The sequence below is a fragment of the Heterodontus francisci genome, chromosome 3 (assembly GCF_036365525.1).
Source record: "Heterodontus francisci isolate sHetFra1 chromosome 3, sHetFra1.hap1, whole genome shotgun sequence".
In the NCBI taxonomy this organism is placed as follows: domain Eukaryota; kingdom Metazoa; phylum Chordata; class Chondrichthyes; order Heterodontiformes; family Heterodontidae; genus Heterodontus; species Heterodontus francisci.
In genome coordinates, this window is record NC_090373.1 from 175,629,947 (window position 1) to 175,646,881 (window position 16,935).

Consider the following 16,935-nt stretch of genomic DNA (forward strand, 5'->3'; position numbering starts at 1 on the left):
TTTTCTGTCCAAAGTCTTTATTGGTATGTGACTGAACTAGTGATCCGAAGAATTCTGTTGAAGCTGGTAGCTATTGATGATGCTAATTCTCACCAGAAACTCCAGGGAACAGCAACAACTTGTATTCTTACAGAACTATTAACTGACTAAAATGTTCCACTGGCCTTCGCAGGAGTGGTATAAAACATAATTTGACACTGAGCTAGATAAGGAGGTATCAGGACAGATGACTAAACAAAGAATTAGGTTCTAAGGAGCATCTTAAAGGAGAAAAGTGAGGAGGAGGGGTCGGACGGAATTCCAGAGCTTAAGGCACACGCAGCATCTCTGAGACTCACTAAAGCACTGAAGTTTAAGGCCTTGGCCAACCACTAAAGGTGGAGTGAATAAAATCAGGGCTACTCGAGGCCAGAATTAGAGGAGCACAGATATCTCTAAGAGTTGTGAGGCTTGAGGAGATTATGAAGATAGGGATGGATGAGGCCTTGGAGGGATTTAAAAACAAGGATAAGAATTTTAAAATCAAGGCATTGCTTAGCCAGTAGTCATTGTAGATCAGCGAGCACAGGGGTGATGGGTGAATGGGACGTCTTATAAGTAAGAACAAGGGCAGCAGAGTTTTGAATGACCTTAAGTTTATAGGGTAGAATGTGGGTGAGGCTGGCAAGGAATGTGTTTGAATAGTCAAGTCTAGAGGCATGGATGAGGTTTCAGTAGTATATGAACTGAGGCAGGGACGGAGTCAGGCAATGTTACGGAGGCAGAAATAGGCGGTCGTAGTGATGGTGTAGACATGTGGTCAGAAGCTCATCTTGGGGTCAAATATGACACCAAGGTTACAGTGTTTAGCAATGCACTGAACACATGAATACTGTGCCTTTTACTGAGACAAGTACATGAAAAAAATTCTCAATGAACCTGAATCTATTTCTTCAACCATAAGAGATGGATTCAGGTGGATGTTATGTCACCACAGCCATTGAAAATGTAATTTCTCCATGCGGGCAATGCATTTGATATTCTCATTTCACATCACTTTATGGCATAAAAGTCTAAGATTGGCAGCTGGCCAGCTGTTTTCTCTAACTGATGTGTAAAATATAACTGAGTCAGAGTTTTAAATACCACTTAGTATATTTGAAAGAATAACACTCATCTATAGCAAAACTGTTTGTAACCATAAATGCCGTAACTGATTCGTAAACTGCTCCAAGCAAAAAAATAATTTGTCCCAGTGCCAATAATGTTTACAGGCTTCTTTTATCTTGACTTGTCTGACTAATAACGCTTGAAAAGAAATGTTATTAGTCTACTGTTTTGTATTTGATTTGGTTTTCTTCAACTTCTGTTACTCAGTGGATTTTAAAAGAAGATTTCCTGCAAGCAATAAGTCACTCAGTGGGACTTGGCCTTTGCTAAATGGCACAGTTAAACCACACAATGAAATGGTGTTAATAGCAAATACAGCTGTTAACTCTACAAGAGTTAACATTTCTGTTAAGAAAAAGAAAGGAATTACTGCCGCTGTTTGCAGTATATTTTATACGCCGTCTTAGAGATCGTCTTCGGACCAGCAGCAACTTATACTTACATTGCACCTGTAATTGAGTACATGTCCCAAATGCTTCACTCTGGACAAACAGAGATCAAGGATTCATGGGGGAAGTCCATGCCAAATGCATGGTTGAACTGTTAGCGTTTGAGGCAGCTTTTAAGGTTGGAAAGACAAAAGCAAGTGGCAAGGCAGAGGGATTTAGGGAGGGTGTCTAGGGCCAACACAGCTGAAGACTGCCAAGAGTGGTAGATAAGAAAATGCACATGATGCTATGGTCAGAGGACTGAATTTGCAGACTGGGACATGTGCTTAGAGGAGGCTGCAGAAGTAGCCTATATGAGGGAAGGCCATTCAGTGATTTGTTGACCAGGATGTGGGTTTTGAATTCAGTGTATTGGAGGACAGGGAACTAATTATAAGGTACAAATAAAATGAAAAAGTAAGATTATGAAAGCAAAAATGAAGTGCTGGAAATGTGCAACAAGTCAGTCAACATTTGAGAAACAAAGATAAGTTCGGAACTTAGGAAAGTGCCGGACTAGTAGAGACTGGGTAATCCATCCAACAGATACCAAAAAATAATACCTTTCAATTACAAAACTCCTTCAAGTATTTATCTAATTCTCTCTTAAAATTTTCCATACTATCTGCCTCCCTGATAACCACATTATTTGCATACGGTACATAGAAATATGTACAATTTTACAGCACAGAAACAGGCTGGTTTTTATGCTGCACGTAACCCTCCGCACACCTAACGTCATCCCTTCTTATCAACATATCCTATTATCCTATTCCTTTTGCTTTCATGTACTTATTTAGTTTCCACTTAAATGCATTTATGTTATTCACTTCAACCATTCCATAGGTCCCACATTGTAACCACCCTCTGGATTCATAAATTCCTTATTGGAGTTATTGGGCTGTTATATTTCTGGCGACTGTTTTGGACTCTTCCATAGGTGAGAACACCTTCTCTATGTCTACCCTTTCAAACCCCATAGTCAAGTCAAGCCTAAACTGTCTGTACATCTTCCCTCTTCTATATTTAAGCCTGGTTCCAGAGTTTGTCGCAATGTCAAATATATTATTAGGCTCAATTTATTAATTACCTTAACATTCTCAAATAACTAATAATAGCTTTCTTAAGCTTTCTGTTCTGCAAAGCACCAATCCCAAGCTCTTCTGTCTTTCCTCATAACTTAAGATAGGTATCAGTCTAGATTACCTTTTCTGCCCTGCCTCCAATGCCAGAATATCTTTGCTATAGTACAGAATCCAGAATTGTACAGTGTAGCTGTATCAGTGCTTTGTGCCTAGGATTAGTGCTCTAGCTCCTTGGCTGTCCATCCGAGATCTGGTTAGTTTTTCTTGCTGCTTGTATAATCTAAACTAACACTTCAGTGCAGGTCTGAGGAGGTGCTGCATTGTTAGAGGTGCTGTTTTCTGGATAAAACATTAAACTGAGGCCTCTCTGCCTGTTCAGGTAGATGCAAAAGACCCCATAGTGCTGTCCAAAAAAGAGCAGAGAATTCTCCTGGTGACCTGAGCAATATTTATCCCCCAACCAATGGTATCAAAACAGATTATCTGGTCATTATCTCATTGCTGTTTGTGGGACGATGCTGTGCCAACTTGGCTGCAGCTTTTACCTACATTACGATATTGGCTGCACCTCAAAAACTATTTCATTGGCTTTGGGAAGTCCTGAGAATTGCAATTCTGCTCAAAAAAGAGCAGATAAACCCAGCAATTTCAAGCCAGTCAGCCTAACGTCAGTGGTGAGAAGAAATCCAAGTCAAAGTTAATTGTCACTTGGAAACTATTGATTAACTGTTTATTAAGGGCAAGTTGTGTTTGATTAAATTGATGTTTGATTGAAGTAATGGAGAGAGTCGATGAAGGTAGTGCAGTTGACATAGTGTATGTGGACTTTGAAAAGGTGTTTTATAAAGTAACAGATAATAGACCTGTTGAAATTGAAGCCCATGGGATTAAAGAGGCAGGGGCAGCGTGAAAATGAAATTGGCGATGAGACGGAAAGCAGAGTGTAGTGGTGAATGGTTATTTTTCAGACTAGAGGATAGTATACCATGGTGTTCCCAGGGGTCGGTATTAGGATCATTGCTGCCTTTTGTATTTATTTATTCACAGGATGTGGGCGTCACTTAAAGCCTAGCTACCCGACCCGAGCCTGACTCGAACCGACTACATGTGTCGGGTTCGGGTCAGGTCTGGTCGAAATTCTGAGTCCAGCATTTGGGCTGGGGTCAGGTCAGACTGGACACTGCTTCCGGGAAGTCACGGGATCAGGCTTACCCATGATTCCCCACAACTCCAGCTGCAGGAATAGCCTGTTGCCGGAACAGACGAAGGAGATTTGTGTCGGGTCGGGCACGAAAAATAATTAAAGGGCTCGGGCTTGGGTCAGGTTCAGGTTGGCTGTGGTCGGGTTGGGCCCTGGTTGGGTTTTAATTTAATACTTGAGCCAGGCTTTAGCGTCACTGGCAAAGCCAGCAATTATCGCCTATTCCTAATTGCCCTTGAGAAGGTGATCATCAGCCACCTACTTGAACTGCTGAAGTCCATGAAGTGAAGGCACTCCCACAGTGTTATGTAGGGTGTTCCAGGATTTTGACCAGCGACAATGAAGGGACGGCGATATATTTTCATTTCAGAATGCTGCATGACTTAGAGGGGAACCTGCTCATGGTTGTGTTCCCATGCTACTGTTGCCATTGTCCTTCTATGTGGTAGAGATCGTGGGTTTGGGAGGTGTTGGTGAAGAAGCGAGTTGGTGCGTTGCATCTTGCAGATGGTACACACTACAGCCAAATTGTACTGGTGGTGGAGAGAGTACCTATCAAGTGGCTGCTTTATCCTGGATGGTAAAGAGTTTCTTGAGTGTTGTTGGAACTGCATTCACTCAGGCAAGTGGAGTGACAAGTGACTTGTGCCATGTTGGGGGAGGAAAGGCTTCGGGAAGTATATATTAATAACTTTGGGCATACAGAGCATAATTTCAAAGCTTGCAGATGACACAAAACTTGGAAATGTAATAATCAGTGAGGAGGATAGAAACAGACTTCAAGACGAAATAAACAGACTGGTGAAATGGGCAGACACATGGCAGTTTCAATTTATTGCAGAGAAGTGTAAAGTGATGCATTTTGGTAAGAAGAGTGAGCAGAGGCAATATAAACTAAATGGTAAAATTTTAAAGAGGGTGAAAGAATAGATGTACACAAATCTTTGAAGGTGGCAGGACAAGTTGAGAAAGCTTTTTAAACAGAGAAATAGAGTACAAAAGCAAAGTATTTATGCTAAACCTATATAAATCATTGGTTAGGGCCCAACTGGAGTATTGTGTCTGGTTCTGAGCACCACGTGTTAGGAAGAATATCAAAGCCTTAGCGAAGGTGCAGAAGGGTTTTAGTAGAATGATACCAGATATGAAAGAGTTATGGGGAGTGATTAGAGAAACCATAGAAAAGTTATGGCACAGAAAGAGGCCATTCAGCCCATTGTGTCTGCGCCAGCTGAAAAAACTAGCCGCCCTTCTAATCCAATCTTCTAGCACCTGGTCCATAGCCTTGCAGGTTACAGCACTTCAGGTCCTGGTTCAGGTAAATGAGTTGAGGGTTTCTGCCTCCACCACTAGGCAGAAAATTCCAGACACCCCCCACCCTCTGGGTGAAAAAGATTTTCCTCATGCCCTCTCTAATTCTTCTACCAGTCACCTAAAATCTGTGCCCCCGGTAATAGACCTCTCTGCTAGCGGAAACAGATCCTTCCTCTCTACTCTATCTAGGCCCCTCATAATTTTGTACACCTCAATTAAATCATCCCTCAACCTCCTTTGCTCTAAGGAAAACATCCCTACCTTATCCAATCTTTCCTCATAGCTGCAATTTTCCAGTCCTGGCAACATTCTTATAAACCTCCTCTATACTCTCTCCAGAGCGATTATGTCCCTCTGTAATGAGGTGACCAGAACTGTATGCAATACTCCAGCTGTGACCTCGCATACAAACATACGAATTAGGAGCAGGAGTAGGCCATTCGGCCCTTCGAGCCTGCTCCACCATTCAATAAGTTCATGTCTGAACTGATTACACCACATTTCCACCTACCCCCGATAATCTTCCACCCCCTTCCTTATCAAGAAGCTATCTACCTCTGCCTTCAAAAATATTCAAAGACTCTGCTTCCTCTGCCTTTTGAGGAAGAGGATTCCAAAGACTCACGACCCTCTGAGAGAAAATAAATTCTCCTCATCTCTGTCTTAAATGGGCAACCCCTTATTTTTAAACAGTGACCCCGATTCTCCCACAAGGGGAAACATTCTTTCCACATACACCCTGTCAAGACCCCTCAGGATCTTATATGTTTCAATTAAGTCGCCTCTTACTTTTCTAAATTCCAGCAGATACAAGCCGAGCCTGTCCAATCTTTTCTCGTAAGACAGCCCACCCATTCCAGGTATTAGTCTAGTAAACCTTCTCTGTACTGCCTCCAAAGCATTTACATCCTTCCTTAAATAAGGAGACCAGTACTGTACACAGTACTCCCGATATGGTCTCACCAATACCCTGTATAGCTGTAGCATAACCTCCCTACTTTTGTATTCAATTCCCTTGCGATAAACGGTAACATTCTATTAGCTTTCCTAATTGACTGCATTTGTTGACAACGCTATCGGTAGGTGGCGCTGTTTTGGCACATGCGCAAATACAGCATGTGCCACTAAAACGTCACAGCTTGCGACCGTAGCAGCTGCCAGGACTAAAGATGGCGCTGCTCAAAGAATCACACAGAGGCAACCTAATAAACACGTGGCAGCATACAATGGCCGGAGTGAGAGTGTGCAGCGGGCCGGGGAGAGCAGCGCGGGGGGCGGGGAGACCAGCGCGGGGAGAGCAGCGGGGGCGGGTGGGGGAGAGCTGAGGGGGTGGGGGGGGTGGAGAGAGCTGAGGGGGGGGGGGTGGAGAGCGGAGGGAGGGCAGGGGGGGAGGGATGAGGGGGAGGGGGAGAGAGGGAGGGGGAGAGAGGGAAGGGGAGAGAGGGAAGGGGAGAGAGGGAGGGGGAGAGAGAGAGAGGGAGGGGGAGTAGAGGGAGGGAGGGAGGGGGAGAGAGAGGGAGGGAGGGGGAGAGGGAGGGAGGGGGAGAGTAGCGAGAGGGAGGGAGGTGGAGAGAAGCGAGAGGGAGGGAGGTGGAGAGAAGCGAGAGGGAGGGAGGTGGAGAGAGAGAGAGGGAGGGAGGGGGAGAGCTGAGGGAGGGAGAGAGGGAGGGAGGGAGGGGGAGAGCTGAGGGAGGTAGGGGGGAGAGCTGGGGGGAGGGGAGAGAGTGGGGGGGGGGAGGGCGGCGGTGGGTGAGAGTGGGGGGGGGGGGAGGGCGGCGGTGGGTGAGAGTGGTGGGGGGGGGAGGGCGGCGGTGGGGGAGAGTGTGGGGGGGGAGCAGCGGAGCGGAAGAGGAGTGCCTTTTTCTGTGCATGCACCATAAACGCAACAGCAAAAGACTTACCGGCCAGTCCCTGCACCCGGCGACACTAAGGTCTTCGGCCGCTCGCTCCCCGCAGCTCTCTACGGCCTCTCGCTTTCGGCCCCCTCCATTCAGCCTTTCCCTCCAGCTGCGGATGCCCAATCCAGTTGCTTTCTCCCCTACCCAGTTGCTTTCTCCCCTACTTATCAACAGTACTTCAGGCATTGCAACTGTCTGGTCACTGCCTTTTGCATGCTCCCTCTCCCCACCCCTCCCCACCCCTCCCCGCTCTCCCCACCCCTCCCCCCTCTCCCTCTTCACCTCCCCCCTCTCCCTCTTCACCTCCCCCTCTTCACCCACCCCTCCCTCCCCCTCTTCACCCACCCCTCCCTCCCCCTCTTCACCCACCCCTCCCTCCCCCTCTTCACCCACCCCTCTATCCCCCTCTTCACCCACCCCTCCCTCTACCCCCCTACCTCCACCCCTTCCTCTACCCCCCTACCTCCACCCCTCCCTCTACCACCCTACCTCCACCCCTCCACCACGGTTGAATATCTGAAGTGCAGTTGCAAAGTCGGGGAAATAGCATCCAAAACAAAACCTCAACAATTCTGGTTTTAATTATTGAGAAGTTTTATTAAGTTCATTAAGCATCCGAAGAACTGCTGTGCATGGATACATGAGTGTTGTGTCCAGCATTCCCGTGAGACAGACAGGCCGAGTCTCTGCTATGCACAGCTGAAGAGATTGTTCATGGAGAGCCTTGTGGTGAATGAACGCTTGGCTCTCTATTCCACTACTGTATTGTCCATGTGAAGAAGGCAAAGTCACAAGAGTCTGAACTCAGTCTATTCTTGTTGAATGTTCCCCAAGCGCATCCCAATGTGCATTCCCAATTCATCCATAAATGCAATGTTCCTTTCCACATCGTGACAAGCTCCGCAGCATGATCCGGTTGCCTTTGTTGCTTGAATGCTGACCTTAAGTCTCAAGGATTGTTTTCTCGACGGCATGTTTTACATGAAAAGAAATAAAGCAAATCAGAGTCAGAGCTTGCCTCCCTCCATCCACTGAAATTACTGTTGTGCACACCTTTTTAAGTTCTGCAGTGAAGGCACCAATTGATAACGTCGCCAATGAAGCACTTATTACCCACCTCAGATGCAGGAATCAGCACATCCTTGCATTCTCTAGAAGATGGAAGCTGTGCATCATCAACTCCTGCTTTAAGCATAATCGGAGGAAATGGTAAACTTGGAACTCACCTGAGTACCAAATTGATTACATCCTTGTCAAGGAGAGATGCTGAAACAGTATAAATATGGAGGAAGATGGCGGTGTCATGGTAATATCACGGAGGTAGTAATCCAGAAGTTCTGGCTAATGCCTTAGGGGCACAGGTTCAAACCTCACCATAGCAGCTGATAGAATTGAAATTCAATTAGTTAATTAAAATACAGAATTGAAAGCTAATCTCAGTAATAGTACCATGAAAGATCATTCATTGTTGTAAAAACCCACCTGGTTTACTCATGTCCTTTCATAAAGAAAATCTGCTGTCTGTCCCTGGTCTAGCCTACATGTGACTCCAAATCCACAGCAATGTGGTTGACTCTTAACTGCCCTCTGAAATGGCCTAGCAAGCCTCTCAGTTGTCAAGGGCAATTAGGGATGGGCAACAAATGCCAACCTTGCCATGAAATATGGATGGTATTGAGCTTCTTGACTGTTGTTGGAGCTGCACTCATCCAGGGGGGTGGAGAGTGTTCCATCGTGCTCCTGACCTGTGCTTATAAATGGTACACACTACCAGAAGGACGTGGAGGCTTTGGAGAGGGTACAGAAGAGGTTTACCAGGATGTTGCCTGGTCTGGAGGGCATTAACTATGAGGAGAGGTTGGATAAACTCGGATTGTTTTCACTGGAACAACGGAGGTGGAGGGGCGATATGATAGAGGTTTACAAAGTTATGAGCGGCTTGGACAGAGTGGATAGTCAGAAGCTTTTTCCCAGGGTGGAAGAGTCAGTTACTAGGGGACATAGGTTTAAGGCGAGAGGGGCAAAGTTTAGAGGGGATGTGTGAGGCAAGTTCTTTACACAGAGGTTGGTGAGTGCCTGGAACTTGTTGCCGGGGGAGGTGGTGGAAGCAGGTACCATAGAGACGTTTAAGAGGCATCTTGACAAATACATGAATAGGATGGGAATAGAGGGATACGGACCCCGAAAGTGCAGAAGGTTTTAGTTTAGGCAGGCATCAAGATCGGCGCAGGCTTGGAGGGCCGAATAGCCTGTTCCTGTGCTGTACTGTTCTTTGTCCTTTGTCTTTGTCCTTTGTCCTCTCCTGCACTGCCTCCTTTGCTTGAATGCCGTCCTTAAATCTCAAGGATTGTTTTCTCAAGGGCACGTTTTACATGAAAAGAAATAAGGAAAGAACAGGAGTGTCAGAGCTTCCCTCCCTCCAATGAAATTACTGTTGCGCATGCTTTATGCTCTGCAGGATAGGCATGTACTGATAACACTGCCAATGAATCACTTAGTACCCACGTCAGCTGTAGGAGTCAGGATGATGTAACTGCCCCTATCTCGTGATGGTTCAATGCTGCTCTCAGGGAAAACATGAATGATGTGAGGGTGCTGGAAAAAGAAGCACATTTCTTTTGGACTATGAACATAAAGCAGGCCATTTAGCCCAGCTGTTCCCTGCTAGTGGTTATGCTACTCCTGCGCCTTCCCGTACGCTCCCATTTAATCCTGCCTACTACTATCAGCATCACCTTCCATTTCTTTCACTCTTACCTACCTTTGCCTTAAAGCAACACTGAGGATGGAGAATGGTGTGGCTGCACTCCCACCTCACCAGTTGTGTACGCAGCAAGAGCATTCACATTTGTGCTACCACTGGACACGACATGAGGTGGCTGTGTGTCCATGTGCACTGCTCGGATGGGTGCAGGAACAGGTGGCTGTGTGTCCATGTGCACTGCTCGGATGGGTGCAGGAACAGGTGACTGTGTGTCCATGTGCACTGCTCGGATGGGTGCAGGAACAGGTGGCTGTGTGTCCATGTGCACTGCTCGGATGGGTGCAGGAACAGGTGACTGTGTAACTGAACAGCAAGGAGAGGGTACCGCAGGTGTGGGGAAGTGGAGCTTTGAACAGGCAGGCATATGTTTAGGAAGTTCAGGAAGGCTATTAAGGGACCACACGGGATACGAGATGAGATAAGAAATACAGAATGCACTCCATTGAAACGTTACAAAAACGAAAGTGACTGTTTAGATGGAAGGTTGTTCGCTGGACTGCAGCACAAGTACTGCCTGCACACCGCAACTTACAACAGTGACTGGAGCACATGCAGTGCCCCAGACAATGGAAATATTTTCAGAGCAACTTACCTTGGAACAATCTCCTCTGTCTAATAAAAATGAAGCAAATCTCCAAAACGACTAAATAATTGAGATAAAATGTGAGAAAATGCCCGACGAAACCTATCCTCCTTCCACTTTCAAAAACTCGCGCCGAAGCTTTGACACATGCTTGAATATCGGAAGATTGACGCATGCGTGAATATCCGGTGGCGTTGCATGAAGTGCATGCACAGAGGCCAACCTGGCGCGTTGCCCGAGGAAGACGACGTAACGCGATGACGAAACCAGCGCATGCACAAACGGGTCCTGGCAAGCCGGAACTCAGCGCATGTGCAGAGAGCAGGAGACCGTCTGCACATGTGCGCACCGCGGCGCAGCCTGATGACGTCGACGCTGGCCAGCGGTCAGGAATCACTTTGTTCCTAACTACGTGCCGATCCTGCATAGTAACCTTTTGCGATTCATGCACGAGGACACCCAGATCCCTCTGTATCTCAGAGCTGTGCAATCTCTCACCATTTAGACAATAGGCTTTTTTTATTCTTCCTGCCAAAGTGGACAATTTCACACTTGCCCACATTATACTCCATTTGCCAGGTCTTTGCCCACTCACTTAACCTATCTATATCCCTTTGTAGCTCCCTATGTCCTCTTCAGAGTTACTTTCCTACCTATCTTTGTGTCATCAACAAATTTAGCAAACAGTGTTTTATACAATTCCAGCATTACATCCCTGCTTTTGTATTCTATACCTCAGCCAATAAAGGAAAGCATTCCATATGCCTTCTTCACCACTTTATCTACCTGTCCTGCCACCTTCAGGGACCTGTGGACATGCACACCAACGTCGCTCACTTCCTCTACCCCTCTCAATATCCTTCCGTTTATTGTGTATTCCCTTGTTTTGTTTGCCCTCCCCAAATGCAAGACCTCACACTTCTCCAGATTGAATACTATTTGCCACTTTTCCACCCACTCAACCAAACCATTGATATCATTCTGGAGTCTACAGCTATCCTCTTCACTATCAACTACACGGCCAATTTTTGTATCATCTGCAAATTTCCCAATCATACCTCCCACATTTAAGTCTACATCGTTAATATATACCACAAACAGCAAGGCACCCAACACTAAGCCTTATGGAATGCCACTGGAAACCACTTATCATTCGCAAAAACATCCGTCAGCCATTATCCTTTGTTTCCTGTCACTGAGCCAATTTTGGATCAAACTTGCCACATTCCCTGTATCCCATGGGCTTTTACTTTTCTGACCAGTCTGCCAGGTGGGACTTTTTCAAATGCCTTACTAAAATCCATGTAGACAACATCAACTCACTCCCCTCATCAATCCTCCTTGTTACTTCCTCAAAAAATTCAATTAAGTTAGAAAGACACGCGCTTCCCTTAATAAATCCATGCTGACTATCCCTGATTAATCCATGCCTTTCTAGCTGGTAGTTTATCCTATTTCTCAGAATTGATTCTAATAATTTGCCCACCACCGAGATCAGACTGACCAACCTATAATTATTTGGCCTATCCCGCGCACCCTTCTTAAACAATGGTACAATGTTCGCAGACCTCCAACCCTCTGGTACCTTGCCTGTATCTAGTGCGGATTTGAAAATGATCCTCAGAGCATCTGCTACATCCTCCCTGGCTTCCTTTAACAACCTGGGGACAATACATCTGGCCCTGGTGATTTTACCCACATTCAAGGATGTCAGACGCTCTAGTACTTTTTCTTTCATTATGCTTATTTCATACTACCACTATTACTTTCCTGTCTTTTCTCCCCTCTCCCTGCACAACTGAGCCACCCATGGTGCTCATAATGCTACACCCACCATACACCCACTGTACACTCTCGCTGCACTCCCCGGAAGAAGCCTGTCTCCCATCGGTACTCAGAACTGAATACTGATTCAAACGTGGGATGCCCTCCGGGGCTCCTGCACTACCTACCTTGTCCTCCTTGTCTGTCTGGTAGTACTCTCTACCTGCACTCTCTTAAGCTGTGGGGTGACCACCTTCTGAAACATGGTATACACATATCTCTCATCCTCGCAAATGCACCTCAATGACACCAGCTGTTCCTCGAGTTCCAAGATTTGGCACTCGAGTTTTTGCATTTGGTTGCACTTCCTGCTCATGTAGTTGTCCAGGACATGGGTAGGGTCCTGGAGTCCTCACATGGCACAGGATGTGCATTCAAAAGGTGAGAGCAGCCCTGCCAAGCCTTGAATTATTTATTTACTGCACTAAAATTGGAAAGTTAGAGAAGTTGGGTGTTGTTCTCTTTAAAGCAGAGATGGTTAAGGGGCGTTGTAATAGAGGCATTCAAAATCATGAATGGTTTTGATAGTAAATAAGAAGAAACCCTTTCCAGTAGCAGAAGGGCCAGTAACCAGAAGCAGAGACAAGATGAGAACTTTTTTTTACTTAGTTGTTATGATCTGCAATTCTCTGCCTGAAATGGTGGTGGAAGCAGATTCAAATGGTAAATACTTGAAGGGGATAAAATTGCAAGGCTATGGGAATAAAGGAGGAGATTGGGAATATGGCTCTTTCAAAGATGGCACAAGCACGATGGGCTGAGTAGCCTCCTTCTGTGCTGCATAATTCTTTGACTTTATACTCTGCACCAAGTATGAGGAAGATTCTCATCAATCTGTTAGATTAGAAATGGTTCTGTGCTTGTATTCGGACCCAGACTCAGTGTTGCAGAACTGAGGCCCAAGGAGCAATTTGCATACTCGTCAGCCCATCTGAGTGAAGATATCAATGTCAAGCCACTGGGTAGTCAAGCCTTAGGGCAGTCCTGGGAGTGGGTATTGGTGCAGGATATGGGGAGAACGTCAGTGATTCCTGTAAATGTCTGAGCCTCCTGGTGCTACAGGTTGGGCTTTTAAAATAAAAAATCCTTTGCTGGGTATTAGGCTCCTAATGTACATATTTGTGGGACTGAAAGCCTGTTTCGCCCAAGTCACCGATAAAAAAATCCCACAAAATTAGCGAAGCCTGTGCAGCAGGCTTGGCCTGCCTGACCAGTATTTATTGCCCTTGACAACTGAGTGGCTTGCTAGGCCATTTCAGAGGGCAGTTAAAAGTCAACCATCTTGCTGTGGGTCTGGAGTTACATGTAGGCCAGACCAGGTAAGGACGACAGATTTTCTTCCCTAAAGGACATCAGTGAACCAGATGGATTTTTACGACAATTGATAGTTTCATGACGCCATTACTGAGATTAGATTTTAATTCCAGATTTTTATTTATTCATTGAATTTAAATTCCACCAACTGCCGTGGTGGGATTTGAACCCAAAACCTCAGGGAATTAGCCTGGGCCTCTGGATTATTAGTTCAGTGACATTACCACTATGCCAATTTCTCCCCAATATGTCCATACTATTCAGTGTGACATGTTGCTATAGATATTTGTTATATATATATATATCCTATCCACTGACAAAGGCACCTATTTCCATCTCTAATATCAAGCATCTCTCGACTTGCCTCACCACCACTGTGGCTAAGACTTTTATACTTTTCCTCTCCACCTCCAAGCTTGATTATTTTCAATGTTCTGTTCTCTGGCCTCCCAAGCTCCATCCTATACAAATTACAACTCATCAAAAACTCTACAATCTGCATTCTATGCTGTGTTAAGTCTTGCTCACCCATCTCCCCTGTCCTCACTGAATTCCCAGCTCTAGTACGTTGGTTTTAAAAGTTCTGTTCACTCGTTTATAAAACAACGCATTGCGTTACCCCATCCTACATATGCAACTCCCTCCAGCCCAATTTCCCACATTGAATTTTCTGGTCTTCAAACTATGGGGTACTGTTTTCCCAAACGATCCCCACTCCTCCCCACAACCACCACCTCACCCTACTCCATCAGTAGCCTTTCAGCCATTACAGTCCAGCACTTCGCAGTTCTCTTTCTAAATCCCTCTCCATTGCTACAATCCTTCCCATCTTCAAAAGCCTCCTCAAAACCAACTGGTTTGTCTACTTCTTTGGTCTCCTCTCCTAATTCTTCTAGCTCATGCTTGGAATTCATTCCTGCTTCTTTGCAGACTTTATGAATTGTTACAGGTTTTTCACTTCATTAAAGGTGGTATATAAGCGCCATTTGTTATTGTGCTGTAGGTGGAATTGCAACAAATTTTAGTCGGACACAGTTGTAACAAGGACAGATAAGTCATAAATTTGACTAAGTGGTTGCCAGGAGTATAAATACACTTAAATTACATTAAATGGGGCGACTAACAGAGTGTTGAGCTCTCCCAATGTACTGGTCAATATTTACACTTCAACTAATATCACTAAAACAGATTATCTGGTCATCATCACATTGCTATTTGTGAAACCTTGCTGTGTGTGACTTAGCTGTTAATATTTCCTACATTACAACAGTCACTACATTTCAAAAGTACTTTATTAGCTATAAAGCACTTTAAGATGTCCTGAAAGGTGCTATATAAATGCAAGTCTTTCTTTTAGTGTATCTTTGTTCCAAGACAGTGTCTGTAGTCCCTCTTTTTTGGGGTTAGGGGGTGGGGGGGATTTCCTTGAGGTCATCTTAATCACAGGTGTTACCCCAAGAAAGTTCCCTGTTCGGACTGGTTGTGCTCTGCTGGGGATTTCCACCAGCTGAATGCAAATCGAATTTGTTGGCTTAAAAAAAATCAGTTCAACCAAGTTGAATATAAGAGTTCATGCGTTGAAGTTCCTCCATGCATAGGGCCATGAATTGTATCATTACTGGTGCAAGGCCACTGACTCTCGATGGTGACGAGCAACTTATCTGACATTTTAAAATGACAGCTGCATTCGACATCTGCAGCAAATAGTGACTTATGGAAAATTGGAGATTTCATTTTGATAAGGCTGACTAAATATTTTCTCCAGGATGATTCAAAACATTTCAGTAAACCCACTAAGAAAAATTACTGACCTTCACATATGACGTGCTACTAATTAGCATTTATTACACTAGGCGTGCAAGTGCTCTGAATGCTTTTTTCAACAGGTACTTCTTGGTTAAATACTTTGCAGGAAAAAATAGGCAACAGGTCTGAAGTAAAGGAGCATGTTTGATATAGTCAGATGCCTGGCAACTGTTGCATGAACAATCTTGATGACAATATTTATGATGCTTCATTAGCTTTTTATTTCAGTGGGCACAAAGCATTGAGACTTTATTACAACCTCACAGCTATTGTCTTTTTTTAGGTAAAAAAAGGGAGGGAAATTCACTTATTTTTTGGGTCAGTATTGCTTTGACTCTGGTGGTTGTAAATGCCAACATGTGTATTAAATCAGCTCCACGTCATCACAGTGATTGGGAAGAGAGGCCGTGTAAATACCGGTATATGGGGGAACTTGATGATGGCACCAAAAGACTCATTTCAGAGTTCAGCAATGCTAACTTAACGACAGTAACAACAGTCCCTGTTAGATTTTTCCCCTTTTTCTTTTGTTTTGTTTCTATGGTGAGTGAACCACCCTCTGTGTTTATTGTGTCTGACGTTTTACTGGAACAATACAAGCGAACAGAGATGTGAAGACATCATTTTGATCATATACTTTGTAAATCCAGCTGGTGCCAATTGTCATAGGAAATGCTGTGTGTGTTTTTATTTTTACCCTTTAGTTTCCCCCATCTCTGTTCCTCCCCCCATTCTCCAGGTTTCTCCCTTCTTCCCCTTCCCCTCTTCTGACAATGCAGACTTTTCGTGGGTTACAGTTCACCGAGCTCTGGAAGCCCTCTGATAACTCACCCAATGGCCATTCCTCATTTATGAGCTTAGATAGTGGTGTCAGCAAGCTGTTTAACCATAGTGCACAACACAACCAAATCCAATCCTTGCACTTTCCAGCATGGAGTGTCTGGATAGCAATTAAGGGCAGGAACCCTGGCTTGCAAAGTTCCTCCATGAAGCCCAACCACCTTAGATTGGTGGTAGTGCTCTCGCCTCTGCATCAGAGGGTTGTGTGTTCGAGTCATGCTCCAGAACAAATTTTAGGCTGACACTCGAGTGCAGTATTGAGGTAGTGCTACGCTGTTGGAGGTGTCGTCTGCTTAGAGGTAAAAGATCCCATGTCACTGTTTCAAAGGGAATTCTCTCTGGTGTCCTGGCCAATATCGGTCAACCAACACCACTTAAATATTTTTAAAGCCCTCATGAGTTTGCCACCTCCATTTTTTGGGCTTGATCTGCACTCAAGCTAAAGTTGGCACCAATGTGTCTCTTTCCCAGCTGAAAACACACTTGTTTAAAGGCGAGGCCCAAGTGTGTATTTCTTTCCTACCCCTCCCATCCATTCTCTTCTAAGAATCCTGTGTTGAGGCGTGGCAGAATTAACAGTTGTCATCAATAGTGTTTTTGACACAAATCTTTTTCTCTTTGAGCATAGGGGTAGTGAAATTAATCTGTTACAGATGTAAGCAACAACAACAAAAACTTCAATTTTTATGTGCCTGTGATTTAGAGAACACCCCAAGTGCTTCACAGATT

The 16,935-nt window shown here is 45.0% G+C and overlaps 1 protein-coding gene across 4 annotated transcripts in view; it reads left to right on the plus strand.

Moving 5' to 3' along the window:
• rbks (ribokinase) overlaps positions 1 to 16,935 on the plus strand; it is a 190,051-nt gene that overhangs the window by 115,258 nt on the left and 57,858 nt on the right. The window lies entirely within an intron of this gene.